General features: G+C 40.8%; 1 protein-coding gene across 1 annotated transcript in view; it reads left to right on the forward strand.

Moving 5' to 3' along the window:
- Positions 1 to 604: 604 nt before the first annotated feature.
- Positions 605 to 19,928, forward strand: part of SYT1 (synaptotagmin 1) — a 338,139-nt gene continuing 318,815 nt past the window's right edge. The window contains exon 1 of the mRNA XM_066183296.1: positions 605 to 823. The gene's annotated coding sequence lies outside the window, so the exon portion shown is untranslated. The remainder of the gene's footprint in view (positions 824 to 19,928) is intronic.

Below are 19,928 nucleotides of genomic sequence, written 5' to 3' on the forward strand. Positions count from 1 at the left end.
GTCCTTACCTGAACACGCGACACGGTCTGCTCTCGCCTAAGCCACAGACGCCAATTACGACTCATCGCTCGGTCGCGACTGCCCGGCGCGGGCTGCCCGGGGCGGCGGCAGCGGGAGGGCTGCGCACCGCAGCTCGCTAACAGAACCAACTACGCCTGCCGGGGGTCGCCGCCGCCCCGCGACCTACGGGCGACGGCCACCGCCGCGCCTCGCCCAGGGCACCCGGCTCGCCCGACGGCCGCTGGGCTTGTGGCACAGCGCCTCGTACCGCCCACCGGCAGCCCCGCGGCCGCCGGCCTCGCCCGCCGAGCGCGGGGAAACCCTCCTCATCCTCTCCATCCTCACCCGTCTCCCCCGCCCGCCGCCGCCCGGCCCCGCCCGACGGGGCGGACGGGGACCCGCGGCCGCGGGATGGGCGAGGCCGGCGCGGCGGCTCCACCCTCGGTGGGCGCCGGGCGATTGGCCGCGGGAGCGCGTCTCCCCGCCCCGCAGCCAATGAGGGCGGCGGGCCGGGGGTGATGGGCTGCCTCTCGCGGGAGGGATTCCTGGAGACGCTGCAGTGTGGCGGCGCTCCCGGCGCCGCGCAGCCCCCGTGCCGCCTCCGCCGCCCCGCCTGCCTCGCCTTGCCCTGCCCGCCGGCGGCCGCCACCGCCGCTGAAACTTAACGCCCGGCGCGCCGCCAGCCCGCCGAGCGCAGGGGGCCGGGGCAGCCCGCCTGCCGTGCCGGGGGCGCTCCGCCCGCGCACCGCAGCCTCGCCCCGGGAGCTGCCGCCGTGGGGAGAGGCTGAAGGACGGAGCCGGCTGCGCCCGCCCCGGTTGCCAGGTAAGGCAGCGCCCCGGGGCCGCCCGCAGCCGCGCCCGGGCGGTGTCGCCTCGGGCGGGGGGGCTGCCTGCTGCGCGGGCGGGGGGAGCGCACACGCTCCGGGGGCGGCTGTAACGCCGCCTGCCCGCCGGCTCTGCCCGCACTGCCGGGGGGCGGGGGCCCGCCCCCGGGTCGCTCCCGGCGGGGGTGGGGGCGTTTACGGGAGGGGCGACACAGACAAAGGGGACGCCCGCGCCCCCCCCCCCCCCCGCCCCCCTTGCTCCCCGCCCTCGCAGAGCTCCGCCGTCGCCCCCCGCCCCGGCTACAGGAGAGGGGAGCAGTCCGCTCTGCATCCCTCCATCCCTCTCCGCCGCTGCCCGGAGCGGGCGCCGAGGCGGCCGCCGGGCCAACTTGTTTCTGCGGGTGTCACCTGGCCGCTGCCAGCACCGTGCCCCCGCCCTCGGCAGGGTGGTCTGTCCCCGACGGTCGCCCCGGCGGAGGGCGGTGGGGCGCGGCGGTGTGCCCCGCCCCGGCGCTGGTCTTCTGGACCGCAGGACAACAGCTAATCTTTTATGTATCAATTCACAAAAGCCTTTCCCACATTACTTAGAAAGGCTGTCAGGCTAATGTGTTTTCTTTTCGTGCGATTTCATCTTCTCTGACATTGTTTCCTTCATACCGAGTACCGCTTGCTCTGCTTTGGTTTGGGTACGTTCTCTTCTGGTTCCTAGGCGCACACGGTATGGGTAGGGAATCAGCGCTCTGTTTAAAAGTTAATTTTGCCTATCAAACTGTACTAGGTACAGTAGTAAGAAAGTGACAAAGAATGTTAATATTTCTTTTGTTTCCAGCCTTCTGAAATAAAGATATCAAACGACTACTAGCTTCTGGTAGTCAGTATAGTAAATAAATTAAATGTAGTCATTGGAATGAGCCTTTATGGCACTTTCAACAATCTGTAATTCAGTCATCTCTGATACAAGCTGCCTTTTGCTATTATTCATCAGACCCAGCTGAGTGATTTCTGTCAGATGGGAAGCGGTAGAGAGAAATCTCTAGGTAGATGTAACTGAAAAGCTTTCCAAGTACAGTCCTAAATGAGCACAGAAAAGCACTTGGCCAGAATCTCAAGACAGATGTTGGCATCCAAATAAATCATTTCTTTTGATTGTCTGGGGCATGTCAAATTTTATTTTCCTTATTTAATAGCCATTTGTGTGTGAAGAAGTTGTTCTGTCTTTATTACCTTGTAAACTCAATGCAAAATCTTGTAGTGCAATAATATTTCACTGTCTCTGAGACAATATTTTCTGTACAAAGGTCAGTAGAGTAGTTTCAGATACGCATACATGTAGATGACAAGTAGACTACTAATCTGCAGCAGTGATATTGATCCTCAGAGCTGCTGTGCAGTGTGCCATCCATGTTGCATGTTAATCTGTTATGCGCTGTTTAAACTGCTTTATTGTCCGAGAGAGTTACTTCATCCTAGGAAAGGGAAGGCTGGTACTTGTAGACCCAATGGGAGTTTCCTTTCCCTGGTGAGTTGACATCTAGAGTTACAGATGGGCAGTTGTTTTAGGAGTGTCCCTCAAAAAGGGGGCGGGGGGGTAGCTTTTGGGTACAAGGGCAAGTAGGAAGTGAACTAATTTGCTTTGTGAGGACACGAAATGACATCTCCTGCTATGCTTAAATAAACCTGCTCAGGAAAAGCATAAGTTGATTGCACATGTGTCTAGAATAGTATTTTCTTGTCTGTCTCAGAAACAAATGACCTGATTTTATGTCTTGAGTCAAATATATATCTTTTTTTGTTCCAAGCATTTTGGGTTTTTAGTTCTATTAGTAGTGTCTGAGAGAAATACACTTTAATGTGGTCTATTACTTGGCTTGTGGTATAGTTGCTCGAAATTTGCATGCATACAATTCATAAATTGAAACTATATAGCTTAAAAACATAGTGTAGGCAGCTTGAGTGAGGAGAGATAATTTCCAAAAGAACCACAGGGCATAAGATAATGACATGCTGTAGGAAATAATCATACTCCTGCACTTGCAAAAGCATGAAATGTTCCAGTGTAGCCATTTCATACAAGCCAAATTTTCCTTCACATTAGGAGCGCCTAAGTGAGCCTTATTAATGTTTGATGCGAAAGATGCTAAATACATTTTAAGGATTGATGCTGGAATTTAAAGAGGTAGCTCACAGTCTAACAGAGCAGTTCTAATACTTCCTTAAAGCAAATGTGAAAAATAATCAGTTGTCATGTATGCTGTAGCAGTACAAGTGGGATATAGCCTCTTGTGTAACACTGATGGGCAAGAAACCCCTTAAAAACATAGGTGTAGAACGGTGTTTGATTTAGCAATCCGAAATGTTCTCCTACCTTAATCATAACTTAAATCAGATGTAAGAGATGACCAAAAAGATGTTCAGTGTTGGTTAGAGTAGTGAAGGTGTGTGATAAGGCAAGGTTGTGTTTGTCAGAAACCTAGGAAAAAAAAAAAAATCTATATTCTTCCAGCTAGCATAGAGACACCGGAAACATAAAATCAATTTTTATGGTCTTTTGGCAGGGTTGGCTGTAATAAGTAAAAAGAAGGAGCAGCTTAGTGTCTTGGCAGAAGTTTTTAAGCCACTGAGCTGTACAGAACTCAGTTAATTGATGTTTCCTCACATGAAAATGAAGCTCTTATTTAGCATACTGTTGTCTTTTCCTGTCCATTCAGCAGTCTGCTTACGATTTTAATGGTATTTGTATGTAGTCTTAGATTTGCATGCTCGTTTAAGCACACAGATAAACTCTTTACTGGGAACGGCTTTCTGAATAAAGGGTGCACGCAACCTCGTATTACCTACTGTGGAAGAGACATTAAAGTTTGTGATACAGTTGAAAAGAACAAGAAAATATTTCTGCATATCTGGAAGAAAAGCATAGAGGAATTATTATGCAAGGATACCATGATCTCCTTCCCTCTGCTGATGATGCCTATATATATATATACAGTTTCACAAAGAAATACTTCATATTTTGATTTTACTTTGATTCTCTATAGAGTGTTTGTTTTAGATGTAACTCTGTATCTAGGAAAAAAACTTAATTAGAAATACAGATAAGGGAGCAAACTATGAATTTGTGTTTACAGCCGACATTTACTAAAGATACTCGAGGTTAAAATAAAAACATTTGCCAGACTAAGTAAACAAAGCATTAGGTTTACAAATATTTTCAGGATCGTTAGGTACAATGTCATCTTTGCTAGAGAGGGCTTTACTCCTCCCTCATACACCCCAGTAAAAGAGGGGATTAGGAAATGGGGGTTAGTTATACTGTTACATCTTTTACAGAAATACCAGACACCAAAACAAAATGCGTTAGGAGGAGGACAACTGACAAGGGTTTTTCCTGATTTCTTCTGGTGATAGGCTAAGCGCAGGCTACAGGCAATCTCTTTCAGGGGCTACATGGATTGGCTGAGCAATTTGTGCGGCAGCATGTAGAAAAATTTTTCTTGTTTAAATAAGAAAAGAACTGAAAATGTTTATTAATACAAATTTTTTCTTTGAGTTCTGTAGTGACTGAAAGCTGGATAGAGCTGTAATAAGAACGTTTCCTTGTGTACTACTTTTGACAAATGTCTAGTCAGTATGTTTTAGAGGCTGGCTTTTCTCTTCTCTTGTTTTCACCAAGTAGCTAAAGGAGGAGCACATGAATGGCTTATGAAAGAGCTGACCATTTTTCTTAACCTGTTTTCTTATCACTGCCAGTCTGGAGGTATTTCCCTGAAACAGCAGGCACTGAACACTTCTCCCTCTCCATACTAGAGGGAGTGGTGTTGCCATCTTTTAAATTCTCAGAGAATTGCAAACTCGGGATGCCGCTTCTCTTTTCTAGACATCCCCAAATAGGCTCAGAGAAATCTATCAGAACATGAAATAAATCTGGAATGTCTCCTGTGCAGTGTAGTTATCTGATAAGCTTCTAATATTTATATTATCTTTTTAAATGAAGATTTAACAAATTTTAAAACAGTCATGAAAAATTATCCAAAAAATTAATCATCCCTGAATTGTTATAGTTATATAAAAATTTCAGGACAATAAGATTTTATTTAGGAGTGGCTAAATCCAATTTGGTTTTTTAAAGGATGCTCTCTGTAAGTTTCTGGGACACTATTCAGAATTTATGGTCAAATGTATTGTAGTAGCTTTAATAATGTAGCCATGGCTATAGTGACTAGGTAGCATGGTGCCTCAAAGCTGCTCAGTGATATTTTAATGAATTGATTAAAAGTCCACTTACAAGTTCTGTTTTGCACCTTTATCTTAAAGATATTGTTTTCCTGTAATCATGTGGTTGAAAAATCATTGTAGCAGTTGCAAAATGGGAATGCTGGTAACCATTACTCAGCTTGGCTCAGAGACATGAGTTTACCCATGAACTCTCATGTCCATGTGTTTAAATAACTATGTAGATAGTGCAGTTAAAAATAATTGGAGTGCTTTTGTGCAAAGCACTGTGGAAATAAAGATTCCTTGACAAATAGCTTATCTGGTTCAGGCTAACAGTCATGCTTTACCTAGAAAATATATCTGTGTACAGATGAACACTAGATCTAACAATGGTTTGGAAAACTTAATGACCACTAGTGGCATTTAGGGGGTTTTTTTGTTTGTTTTAGAGTTGATTTTTTTATTTAGGTGGTTTGGGGGTTTTTGTGGTTGGTTTTTTGTTTCTGCCTCTTTCCGAAGCTATGGACAGCATTTCTTTATAAACATTTATTTCTAGGATGAAGTATTGGAGTTGGGAGGAATTCTTAAAATATGTGATGATACAGATAGAGAGAGGGAGGGTTGTATTTTTTGATTTTTTAAAGGATAAATTGATAAGGAAAACTTAATGGTATGATGTGTTGATAGAAGACACAATATATTGGCAAATAGCTGAGGGTTAAAGAATGATCGTATAATACATCCCAGTCGAAAGAGTTTTTAAACTTTTTGAGTTAAAAAAGGACTCCTTGTGTTTCTTGTTGAAACTGTAAGCTTTGTGTTTTGAATTCAGTAAGACATTTTATTTAGTTCAGGGTGATGTTCTAGTTGTAAAAATAATACTGAAGAACAGCACTATTGTCCATGTGAACAGCTTTCTTTTTTTCCATGTAATAAATTCCAGAACAGATAGTGTATGGGGAATTGCCATCTCCATTATTCCAACTCTTTTCATTACCTTTGACAATGATCTGGAATAAAATACAAAATCCATATTCATGAGAATACTTCTGGGTTTTTTGTGCCAATTTTAATAAAGTTGGAAGAAGTGCTATTATAGGCTGATTTCATTTGGTTTCTCATTCTACATCTGAATGTGTTTTAACAGAGTGCACTGTAACACTTTTGGCTACTTCAGTTAAAAAAAAAAAAAGTGAGTCCCCCCTATATACTGGTTCTGAGAAGGATTTGGGTTTACAGCTGGGTAACATGGTCTGCTCTTAAAGAGAAAAAAGGTTGTATGCAGCTGTTAACGCTGACTGGAGTGTTGAGAGTAGGAAGGCTGCCCATCTCAGAAAGGATGCTGGACTAAAATTAGAGGAGGGACTTGAGTTGTCTCAACTGAGTAGTGTCTAGTCTGTTTCCTGATGGGACTCCTAAAAGTTTACGGTTCTCTTTAAAAAGCTGGATATGCAGAAAGGCTCCTTGATCCCTTCACAGTGAAAATACTGGTATTACGTTGTGCCCTGATACATGGAAGTTCACACAGCAGCGTGGCTGGGCGTACAAGCTACCAGAGCGCAGACTCAAAATGAGGTATTGGTGTTTTGTCCATCAGAGTAGCAAGTATATGAACTGCCTTACTGAGCAGATGACACCTTTCTACTTCAAGTGTGTAGATTAGTATTTTCTTTTCTTTTAACTAGACCAGGTACAAGTTCTAGATTTGATGTTGAAATTGCTGGATTTGTGATTTGTGTTAATCCTTGAGAATGGAAGAGGTAATCACCTGTCCTTTTGACCTAAAAATCACCAACCCGTTGAACTTGCTGCTATTAACTCCTATTGTGTCTCTTGGATTAAATAGCGTTTGTTGTAAAAGATGTGACATGTTGTGCAGTGTGAAGAGGTTCTGTCTGAACTTCCCTTAAGCTGCCCTTGTATGTTATAATCCTATTTCATCCATTGTAACTGACGAAAAAATTTTGTTTATTTATCTAACTACTGTTCATCTTTGAGACCTAATTTAAACATTCTTGAAGTTGCTAGCCCTTCTTTTCATTTATTTTGTTCCTCTGATGTGTCCTAAAACTATAAATTGTGCTTATTAGTAGGTACTTCACTTAAAAAGAGGCTTCCTGTTATTCTTTAAGATGTGGGAGTGCCAGTGCCCAGTGTCTCATTGTTATGGGCTGGATTTGTGGAAATAGGCTTTAGTTTCCAGATGCCCATTAGTGAGATGGTACCAGAAGGACCATTCTGGGTTTGGAACTGGCTGTGCAGGTGGCAACCCTTGTGTCTGGCATCTGAACCATGGTATCCTGTCATGATTCTGCGTTCAACCAGGGTAAACTTGGCTTGATTAGCATCTCTTTCCATGTATCAGGCTGTGGATAGTTAGTTGGTGGCACTGCTAAGAAAATAGGTGTCTCTGATGAGGGGGGCTACCTTTGAGAATGTACTCCCACTGAATTGCCAAAGATGTCCTCAAATAATCCAGCTGAGCATACAAGGCAAACATGTTTTTTGACTGCAAGTGGAATATTGGTTGAATTGCAGGATTTCTAGATACTGAAATTAAAGTTTATGTATTTTCTAACAGCCCAAATATTTAATTAAAAATCTGTCTGGTATACTGTTGCATTTGATAACCGTATCTGGGACATACCAATATTTCCTTATGAAAAGCCTGACAGTGGATGCCTTTCTTTTTGAGGTTTTGAGTTTCTTCATAGTTGTTTTTCATATGCTAACAACATGTAGTTACCTTGCACTTGCTCATCATCTTTGACTTTCTTACTTCGTGCTTTGTTAGCTAGCTCAGCTGCTAGTTAGATCCGAGGAATGCCAGGCAATATCCACGTGACCTTGACAGAGGTCAGTTGCTTCTTCATAGCTGTGTAAGTCCTTTGCTGCTCTTATTTTGTATACTTGCTTTATTTTGTAAATCTTGCATAACAGTATAGATCTGTTTGGGGGTTTTATTAATGTGTATTTACTTTTTTTTTTTTTTTTAACTTACTGAGAAAATGCTGATAGTGAAAAATTGAAATAAAATCATCTGGGACAAAAACCACTTGAAGTCACATGCTGTAGTTTTTTCTTGCATTTGTCATTTTCAAAATGTCTGTTTTTAACAATGGGCTTACTTTCAAATTTGATATGCAAATATTTGCTTTATGAATTGTACACTGTCTAATAATTGTGAGCTGTTTACTCAAAATCAATTATTCTTTGTAAATATTGATGAAAGTTTTGTTATAGGTGAGCAAGGCATAAAACTCACTCTGGGAATCAGCATTTTAAAAGAATAATAGTAATGAATATTTTATCTTTATATCAAGCAGCTAGAACTCAGATTTTTGAATTGAGCACTGATTATTCATGTAGTGTCAACTAGATTCTAAATCGAAAACTAGTGAAATGTCCAGCTAAACTGATGAACCAGTCTTTTGCAGGCATGGTAGGGACTGTCTGCACTGTTACTTAAGGATTCAAATGAATCCCAAAACTTCTTTCTACCTTTCCAGATGTCTGTGCTCATCAGTGGAATTCCAAAATGTATGTATTGCATGTAAGTGAAAGGAATGACAGTTGGCCTAATTTTAATGGAACATGTCAGTATTACTCTGGTTAATAGATTTTTGGAATTTCCTTTCAGTATTAAAACGAAACTCGGAGCAGTTAATTTGCTTTGTGTTGAAATTTGGCTCTTACAATGTCTATTTGTTTCAGCTACTTCTGAAACAATGTATGAATTTGGTGGTGGTTACTGCTTTCACAGAAGGAAGCTAAATTATTTGCTGGAAGGGATCAATGCCTAGCATTCCCTAGTCTTTGGTGTCACTGTGCCTTCTTCCACTCAATTCTCCGACTCTTTCTGTGATGAAGAAAAGTAGTCTTTACTGGGGAGGTAAAAGTCCAACCACTTGTCATAGTTTGCAGTGTTGGCTTTAGGGGTTTCAAGTTGGTGAATGTGTAAGTCTGAAAGAATGAACTCAAGGGTGAACTAAAAGATCCTGGGTGGATGTAATGAGTACTGAGCCTAGATAAGATTGTTAACAAATTGTTTAAGGTTTTGTCTTCCAGTAGGCCAAATATTGGCTTTTTCATGGTTCCTTTGGTGATAAGTGTATTGATCATTCTGAATACCTTAGGGATTATGCTGATGAAATAATACAAGAATTTATCTTCAAACTGTGAAAAATATTAGCTTGGCCTGTCCTACTTGTAGCGGTGGTGGTGTTAAGATACTTACAGGTAGTTGTAGTTGTATCTCAATCAGACTTAGAGGCAATTATATTGAATAAATTCTAGGTACAAAGTTTAAGAGGTTGTACGGTAAATAGTGCAGAACTGTGCTTAGTGTTTATCCTAAGCTGTAGTACTTACCAGAAAAGAGTGGGGGAATGTACTGAAACTCTTCTACTCCTAAAGACCATCAGCAATTTTATTAATTGTGGTTAGTCGAGCCAAGTTGTTGTCCCATTATTATTGGCTATATGAGTTTTTTGTACTTCTGTGTAGCAAGATTAGGAGGAACTGGAAATAATGGGTTTAGCAGTGAGGTGTGTGAGTGGAGGGGCTCCGTGTTGTTCCATGATGGTCAAACATTCCGTACCTGTCGGCGCAGAGATAAAGAAGATAACTTACACAAACTGTGCCTAGCAGAGTTAGAACTAAACCTTAGCTGTCTGGTTTCAGCAAGTTAGTGCCTAAGATTAACATGTAAAAACATAGTCACCATATGGGACAGCACCCTTGTACATGTGGATACAGTCACAGTTGCTAAGAGTTTTAATACTAGTAAATACTTGTGAACTTTTCCCTAGATAAGGCGCAGAAAGAGAGACTGAAATAAGTGTGCTAAAATTTTTCCTGTTACAAAACAACTGCTTCAGGCGACACTGCTTTTTCCATTGGACTTGGTGGTCTAGTATTGTTCTTCCAATTCTGGCTCACATAGACCAGAATTCTTGTTAATGTATTTCTAGTGAATCATATTTTTTTTTTTTAGATGAGCAGGATTATGTCCTAGAAATAGGTCTATTTTTTCCTTCAAAGCACTTTTATAGTTGAGTTGGAAGACTGCATAAAAAGTCCTTTATTGTCACCATCACTTCAAATAGCTACTTAGGCTTTTTTAAACCTGTTTACCTGTTTTGTTTTTGTAGGCTGCTTGCTTGCCAGACACATGGGAAAAATCAAAAGCAAACATCATACAGTGTGGTGGCCATGTTCCTTCTTTTTTTTTTAAATTTTATATTATTTTTATGTACGGATGCACTGTTAACACATGAATTCCAAATGTGGGCTGTAACCAGCGACGGCTGTTTCATCAAGACCTGCTTCATATTTTCAGGGAACAGTGTTTGCTCTGCAGTCTCTTTAGAACAGGTCCTGACATATCTTGTAATGTGTTTATACTGTGCCTAACATAATAGGGTCCAGATCTTTGACTGGGGACATGGACTGCTGTGCAAAAAAAAAAAACAAAACCCCAAAAAATTAGCTCAAATGTTGGAAAAAGTGCCATCATTTAAGGCCCCCAGAGATCAATAAACAACTCACTGCTGTAACCATATCAGCCCTCTCCTTCAAAGGGATTTTAATTGTATCATGGAAACTTCAGACCTGCAAATGTAAGCACTTGTCTGTTAGGCATTCTGCCAGTTATATTTTGCCGGTTATTAGGTACTGTTCCTACTAGGGGATTTGGACATCTAGTTTGGAGCTCTGTTTAGAAACTATGCTGAGCACTCTTTAAAACCTCTTTACCTTCACCTTGGCATAAATGATAAATTTGAGTTTTAAATAGAAGAAAGTTTCCTGTTTCCCAGTAATCATGATTTGCCATTTTCCAGTTGAAAACTAAGTAAGCTGTTTGACTTGCTACTGAAGAGAGCTATTTTGTGTATAGTGCCATGCTCACAACTGGGATTTGAATTATTTACAGGTGGGATGGTACGAAGGACCTGGATTTTAGCCTTCTGCAGCCAGGAGGGAATTTATCTGACATAAAGGAGACAAACTCGTTTCAGCTTCAGTTATACTTAAAAGACTAGCTACTTCATACCAGAAAGCAGTTTCCATGATAAAGGAATTAGCAAAATTCTGCTACAGCAGCTTCCCCGGTACAAGAGCCAGTTTGTCTATCTAGAGGGTGATATAATTGTTGGAGATTTCTGCTCCCATCCCTCAGTGAGAGGCTGATATAGGAGAACACCTAGTACTACTCCGATATGTGATAGCATAAATGGGCTAAACAAATACAAAGTCAAAACCATAGCTGCCCAGATAGCCTGTCTTGAATGTAGACATGAAGATTTCAAGGAAAGGTCTTAGAAATAGACCTTGTGAAGAGTGCAAGCCTGTACACATCAAACAGTCATTTATATTGTGTAGGCGCCAATCAAAGTAGTGTCCTATTGATGTGTTGAAATATAAATCCCATATGACCGATGGAGATCAATGGCAGAGGAAGATTAGGATAGGATTCATCTCATTTAAGTTTAAATACCTTCAGAAGGTGATTCATTTGACCTACCTTAGGCATCTGTCTTGGTGTGAGATGGACTGCTCTCTGGAGCTATCTGTTCCTTTCCAGTGACTATAAGAAGTCTGGGATTACTAGATGAGACATAGCCAGCCGACCGGACATGGGACACTAGAATCCTTAGTGATGTGTCTAAGGCCTTACGGTGAGTCTGTGGCAGTGCTGGGAATTGAACCCAAGTTTTCTGGTTTCAGAATAATGCCGATGCACAGTGTGTCTTTCTGCAGAATCTTAAAGTGCAACAGAAGCACTATGAATAAACTTTATATATCTCAGAGTCTTAACAGTAGTGAAAAGTTTATTATCAGCTCCACGGAAAGGTGCGGATCTTGTCAGTAAATAAAGGTCCTTTGTATTGGGAGTGACAATATTTTACTTGCAGTTATGGGCAGTTTGAAATCGGGCTTTTTCAGTCAGTGCTGATGGAAGTTGGCTTCCTTGAGAGGAAATGCCTTATATTACTGTGAATCACAACTGTTAAGAGGCTCGATGTTTCCTGAAACCTGAATATGGAACCTAATGTGGGGAGTGATAGTGGATCCGGCAGGCTTGAGATCTTGCCTGAAGTGTGCAGGGAACGAATGAGGTCTGCCCCAGTGGTAGCACACTGGGCAAAGTGTGAGAATTGCCTCTCCTCTGGTCATCTGATCAGTAAAGCTCTCAGTGGAGAGAAGAAACGCAGCAACTCAGGTGCTGCTAGTGTGTATTTTCCCTCTCTGAATCTGCAGTAAGTTTTGCACCTGAATCAGCACAGTGCTTTCAGGGGTTAGCTTGGTTCTTCCTTGCTTGCCTCCCTGCACATAACCAGCCCATCCCTTCCTCCTTAATCTAATTCAAGGCTGTAGTTCTAGTGTAGCTTGTAAGTGAGATGAAATCATACTTTCTGAGCTGTCGTGCGAGATCCATTTAAACAGCTTTGTGTAGTTTCTATGTAGAAATCTTCTCAGATGATCTTGTCCCAGCTGTGAACCAGAACATCCTAGTAATATGTGACCCTCTGTAATTGATGGCATCACATTTCTTTATGTGGGAATATACTGTAATATTAAAGGTTCAGGATGTAAATGTCAGGGTTTTTTTTTTTTTTTTTTCCAATTGATTGCTGTGGTAAAAAGAAGGGAATAAAATGTGCTACATTAAGCTAAAAGAAAAGCTGGCAATAGGATGTGTATTTTAAGCTTATGTAATTTCTGCCTCTAAAAATTGGAAATTGGCCACTGGTTTCATAGTACTGTGTACAGTAAAAATTGGATCTTCATGTTAGATCTAAAGTAAAGTTAAATCAGAATGGTCTAGAAAGAAAAATCTAGTACTCTGAAAAATTGTATTACAGCAAAATGGTTGTCTTGTTCACACAGATCATGAGAATTTCTCATTCTGTTCCAGCCTCCTTCCAGCCGCTAAACATGATGATTTTCTAGCTAAATGAACCTTTATAAGCTAGACATCAACTATGTATAAATGCAGAACAGTACATCTAAAACCTGTCACGCTGTCAGGGTACAACTGTTTTCTCTACAAATATGGAAATTGTCACTTATCTGCATTCTCTCCTTGCCCTATTTCTCTCCCATATGTTGATATTCACCCAAGTGAAAGAGGCCAATTATAGTTTGGCCGTTGTATAAATAATGCAGAAGTTGTCAGTGGCAGAGAAAAATTTATGTTAGAAAACTGAAGGATTGAATAAGGAAATAAAAGCACTTTTTAATGGGGGTAGTGATCTCTGTTTCTGTATTACTTCATGTTAAAGAAGGTATTTAAGCCCCCCAACTTTTAGGAGTTATAATCCTTAATCCGAGGACGGTTTTTAATAATAAAATCCTAGTTCGATTTTCAATCATAATATTTTGCTCTGCAGTATTTTACCTTATGGCTTTTTTCCCCAGGCTTTCCTGGAAGCAGGCAATGGGTCTTTCCCCTTGGCAGGTCCTAAACAGCACCTGAACTGGAGGGATATCCCAGGACCATGTTGAGGCTCATAGGGAGTGGGCATCTCTTCCCCTGGCTTTGCAGAAAACATTTGGAAAACACAGTGCAATCTGGAGTCAGGCTACCTTGAAAGTAAATTAATTAGGCTCATTAAAGGTGAAGTCACCAACTTCAGAGCAGCTGGGGTTGATTCTCAGTAGCTGCTGCTGGTAGAGCTGGAGCCTGGGCATGTGCTGGGGCGCAGGCTGGCTTGGAGTTGCTGTGAGGTTGGCCAAGCTGAAATTGCACATTGTCAGTGCAGCTTTCATTGGCCCGTGCTTCTGGATGGTGGACAGACTGATCCTGGATATGATGGACTGAATTTGCTTAACTTCTTGTCTCCTCCCTCCAACTGCTGTTTCCCTTGAGTATTATAGGGGCTGCTGTGGCCTTAAATTTAGGTGTATTTAAGCATCCACTGGCAAGGTCTCAATGACCTGACAGCAGCCTTCGGCGAAACTTGCTGGGCTGCATGGCTGCTGGGTCTGCGGGGCCTCAGACCAAGGCATCAGGACCAGATGAACCATGTGCCTTGCCTCCCATATCTGACTCCTCATTTCCCATGGTGATGGTTTTAATGTAGCTAAAAAGGATAGTTGCAGAACGAGACAAAGAAAAGCCCTCATCTTTTGTGAGTCTTAAAACAGGAGTAGTGAGGAAGTAAGTAAGTACCTCCTTTTTTTTTTTCCTCTTTTTTTTATTGATTTGTTTTTTTTTGGGGGGGGGGGGGGCCTTGGATCAGGAAGCTGCAATTTTCCTCGTTAGCTTTACTCTTTCATGATTGAGCTGTTTGTTTCCAGATGGTTCCTATGTATGCAGGGACAGGGACACACACAGCCCAATCTGTTCAGCTGCTGGCCTTGCATCCAACAGCCCAAGGTGCTGGGCACGCTGACTCATTTGGAGCAGTTGGGCAGCCCCTCCTGTAGCAGTTACTCTGGTGCTTTTATTTCTAGATAGGAAGGGTTTTTGTGGAGAGATTTCAAGGTTCAGAAACTGATATGTAAAACTGCAGTCTCCTATCATCTTTCTAATGAAATTGAATTTATCAGTATTTCTGAATGTGTCTGCTCTAGCAAAGCAGTTTGAACTTTTTTATGCTGGGTGTTGGTTTTGGTAAGCTATTTCTCTTATCCATTCTGCGGTAGCTGAGTTCTTAGTGTAATGTCAGGTATGTCAGGTGAAGTATGTAAACAATTATGTTTTTTTCACATTTGACAAAAGCATTCACCAGAGAACGGTGATGGTGTGTGAAAATACAAAGTTAGCACCATGTGTTTACAGCTACAATGTCAATCTGGCAGTGACCTTAAGCAACACTTGCTTTCTTTGTTGGAACACCCAAATACAGTTCTTTGATTTTACCTATGGCTGTTAGGATTTGAATTGACCAAACAGTTTCTGCACATTTCTTCCCTTACGTGTGCCCGTATCCTCTGTACTTTTTAAAACCGTAAGGGGAAAAGGATGGGAAATGTAATTAAAAACAGATACTGCAATAAGCTCTGGTTAGGAGGCAAGCAACATTTAAGGTACTGTAAAGGGTAAATACTTGTGTATAATCAAAAATAACTGTCATTAATGCAGTAGACAAGGTGATTAGGTACCACCCTAATGAAACTGTTCATGACTGATTTAATAAATTAATCAACTGTTCTTCAGTTGTTAGAGTCTGAATTTCTGATTGTTTTTGTTGCATTTTCCCAGAAACCATAGTGGTGGCAGGGTAAGCCCTGAAGTTTCCATCATAAGATGCTCATTCTGTGCAGTGTTATGTGCATATAAATTGCTGAGCATCCAGAAATCAGTCTGACATTAAAGTGATCTGTCCAAGTGAAAGTGTACTCTTAGCTAAGATACAAACTTCTGAAATGGAAGCGTGAACTACTATGTATAGATTTAATTTTTCTGTAAGGTTTTGTTGAAACCTTTCATCATACCAGGTTATTTACGTAAGAGAAACATAGCATATCTGAGCTGAGAATCTCTTCAGACAACAAATTATTAATATGTTATCTGAGAATAGAATCACAGAATCATTTAGGTTGAAAAAGGCCTTTGAGATCATTGAGTTCAACCATTAAAGGTTGTGAAGGTGTACCAGGGAGATAAGGTGAATTTTATGAGATATTTCAAATAACTTATGAAAAGTGCATAGTTTTCTGGTAAGGTTTGGTTTTGTTGTTAGGTTTGTTTGTATTGGGTTGTTTGTTTGTGTGGGGGGGATTATTTGGTTTTTTGTGTATATGGTTTTGTTGGTTGGTTGATTCCTCGCTCTCCTCCCAAATCTTCCAAACATTTGAACAATTACAGTTGCAGGGACTGCTTTAGTCAAAGCAATGCTATTGAACCCTTGGACTTCCTATTGTGTTTAATCAGCAAATGTGAGGTCTTCCGAAACCTTAGTCACGTGGTTGTTATTGCAGCAAGACTTTGTCTTGAGACTTTTATATGGTTTAAATTTTCTAAAGTTTCTCTTCAACCTATCATTTGGAAATCAAAGTTGTTCTTACCTCTGCTGTATTACAGCAGTGTTTAAAAATAACTCCAAGTTTGTAAGTTCAGATGGCTATCACAGCAGTGTCTGCAAAAAGAAGGATAAATCCCACATGGAAAACATGAGTGCATGATCTAAGCACTACAGAGAAGGCCATTTTTTTCAGACCCCTTAATGTTGAATGGTAATAAAATAAAGCTTTTAGAAGTAAATGTCTGAGTAGCTTTAGTTTTTGTTCAATAGCAGAAAGCCAGTCATTACTCAAATAATTTTTGACACTGAATACTTTAGACGTATCAGTCTTTGTCAAAATGAATAGTCATTTCTAATTCCGCATATTGTAAAAAATAATATAACCCTGTGATTTGTTCTTGAACATACTAGAGTTCATTAAAACTTCCAAATTCCAATTACGCAAGTAATAGGGCCTTAAGATTATCCTTATTGTGGAACAGAATGTCTTAATGCTTTCTGTTGACATCTTAATAAAAGCTGGGTGTACTAAAAGTATGAGTAGTTCATTTTTTAAGAATGTCAAGATAGGGTTTTTTTTTTCTTTTTTTTTTCTTTCTTTTTTTGGAATATATTGCCTTTATGACTTGATTGCATTGTAGCATTCATAGAATTGGACGATTTTTAGGGTTGAGGTGAGGGAAGGTTTCAAGCTGCAAGAGAATTTTGGGGTGATATAGAAACATGACACAAAATATTTTTACATGGATAGTTTTCAGTACTGTTTTAGTTCTCAGTAGATTATATTTTTTGGAAGGAAAAAAAGTCAATTATGCTGACAGTAGCAGTAGTCATCGCACAATGTATAAGGAGCTCAAAGGTTACATTTCACACCAAGAAGTAAAGCTACCCAGGATTTCCCTTCCACGGTAAAAGATAGTGACATATAATTGTTTTCAATTTTAAGTTGTGCTTCATTGCTTTTGAAATAGATTGCTTGGGACAAATGCCCAAACTCAAGATGTGGTCAATGTGCTACCACAATTACTTCATTGTTGAAGAGCTTTCTTTGCCAGAAAAAGACATCTAAGACAGATGCTACTGTGACAAACAGCTTGAAACTCACTACAATAGATACTGAAAAAATTAATATGGTAAGAAAGTAACAGTGTCAATATTATACATATTTAACAATTGTCCTGGCTTAAGCTGGCAGGTCAGGAAACACCACTCAGATCCTGCTCACTCCCTTTTCCAGTGGAATGGGGAGAGAACTAGAGGGAAGGGCACAGGAGGTAAAATGCAGAGGTTGAGATGAAGGCATTTGGTAGTACAGAAATAGAAGGAAAAACAGTAATAATGGTATAAGAATTTGAATATACAAAATTATGCACAATGCCATTGCTGTAGGTGGTACCTACTGTCTGATGCCCATTCCAAGTATCTGAGCAATAGGGCCAGCTTTCCCCTCAGTTTATATACCAAGCTTGCCATCTTATGGTGTGGAATATCTCAGTGGCCAGCCGGGGCCATCTGTCCTGACTGTGTCCTCTCCCAGCTTCTAGTGGGCTCCAGCCTCCTTGCCTTGGGGTGTTGTGAGAAGCAGTAAAGGTCCTTGACTTAGCATAAGCCCTGCTTAGCCACAGCTAAAACATCAATCAATGTGTTCACAACATTATTTTCTGAAATTCAAAACACATCACTCTACCAGCTACTATAAAGAAAATCACAGCCAAAGCAATGACACAATCCTGTCCATCTTAAATATATGAGAGGCAGTACTTGACCGAGCTTTCCTAGTTTTTGGGATGAAGGGCAAAATTATTACTGTTTAAGCAGGTCAGGATTTGTAAATGACCAGTTCTACCAGCAGTGCCCAGCTTGATGCACATTTGGAAGTGTCTTGTTTTCAGCAGGTGCTGGGCATGCATGCTGCTAAAATCAGGCTTAATTCATGCTTGGCCCAAAGGCAAATTTTATTCATCTGTTAGAGGAACTATGAGATAGAGGCACTTTGGCCACATGACTGATAGGACTGTAGAGAATGCTGCCTAATGGGAAGCCTGACCCTGTGTTGTAGGCTGGTCTTCCCTGTCAGGATATTCTGGGTGCTGGTCAGGTGCATTCTACATGAGGTCTTTGAGATAAGCATAGCTGTACCATGTAATGTGATTACTAGGTAAAACACACTTTGCTAGACCAGTCCAGTGGCTTTTAGCATTTTTTGAAAGTAGTGTGTTGATACTGTTCACAGAACACTATTGAATAAAGTTCATAATACATGCTTTGCAATCAGGATGCATATGTCTTCTGTCTTTGGAATTTTATCTTTCATAGTTGTACTTGATTTGTACAATTACTATTTCTTATTCTTGTATATGATACTTTGATTATGCAAACCTGAATGAATTTCCAAATTTCCTCAGGAACAAATAAAACCCAAACTGTGTGGTGGCATAAAATGTTACTAAGAGATTTCTGTTGAGTGCCTTTCAGTGTCCTGCTGTTTACATGATCACTTAATGGGATCCAGAGAGACCAGTCATTAAGCATTTTTTCTTAAGGTCTTGGAAGCAGGATACCTGCTGGTACATCCGAACAGATTTGTGAAAACTGAAAAATCTCAGCAGAAGTCTCTTGCTGATGCTTCATTTCTTATTCTTACTGCATATATGGTACTGTGAGTCCCACACATATAAGTAATGATGTTGCTTCTTCAGCTGAGTTGAATGTGCACACGTGACTTTGTAGGTCTGTGTGTAGTGTACATTGGTATTGAACAACTTGCACACCTTGGCCAATTAGGAAGTTTCTAGCCTGGCATGGTTGTTTTTCCTGGCCTTGGGCATGTCTTTGCTATTCTTAGGAACCTGGACATTACCTCATATTCTGTCATACTGTATTTGTGAGAAAAAGTTTGGGATGCTAAATAAATGTCATTTAGCTAGGATGCTTTGGGAGTGACCTTGAAGTATTGTCTTGGGTAGCTACGCTGAGCATTTAAGCATTATGCATGCAAACAGCCTCTCCAGTTCTTCAGAGTGAAGCCTTTGATTATAAACTTTCTGTGGATGTATAATCTTGAGGGTGAGTATGAAAATATGTGCATGAAAATATGTGTGGAAATAGTGGGTATTTTATATCCTTAGGGGTGGCGTGAACATGTGCAGTTGTTTTGTTCAAGGTACCTATGTTAGCTGTCCATCAGTTAAATTAGAATAAAAAGGCTGAAATGAAGAATAACGATGCTTTAGAGGTGCTAAATTAATTATTTTGTGCAAACAAGATGTTCTTTTAATAAAATACAATAAAACGACATGTAAGGAAGCAACCACAAAGCCTACAAACTGCTGATTTTAATGCCAGTGTCTAGCACCAATAAAACAAATAAGGCTGTAAAGTGTTATCCCATCACCTGTTGTTTGTTGGGTTTTTTTTCAAATGCAAATTTCCAAGCCTTTCACGTCACCATGTGCTGAAGTTTTGTTGTTTTGGGTTTGTTTTTTTTTGACAATTCTGAGGGTGGAGGGTTAGATTTCAATGGCAAGAGTACTAGAAAATTCTGGGGAATAACTGAGCAACAAACTCTCATTCTACCCATGTTCCTGAAACAAAGGTAGGTTCTTAAGCTTTTGTTCCTAGTGGCAGCAAGCACGTTTCATAAAACAGCTTCAAAGATTTAAGTGACAACTTCCATCGATAGTGAAAGACTTTAAATTAATAACTCAAAATAGTTGAAGAAAACAAAATTCCAATCAAACAGCCAACATCTTTTGAGATTTTTTTTACCTCCCCCTAACAGTATACTGGTCCCTGAGTACCTGGCAGTGCCTACTAAAGGACACTGGGTTTCAGCAATCAAATAGTAAAATATTTGGACAGTTAATGGCTGAAGGGTTTTTGTTTGTTCAACTTTGTGCTCAGGTGACTTACTCTA

The sequence above is a fragment of the Chamaea fasciata genome, unplaced genomic scaffold, assembly GCF_029207755.1.
Source record: "Chamaea fasciata isolate MVZ Bird 193981 ecotype frontalis unplaced genomic scaffold, bChaFas1.0.hap1 SCAF_5, whole genome shotgun sequence".
NCBI lineage: Eukaryota > Metazoa > Chordata > Aves > Passeriformes > Sylviidae > Chamaea > Chamaea fasciata.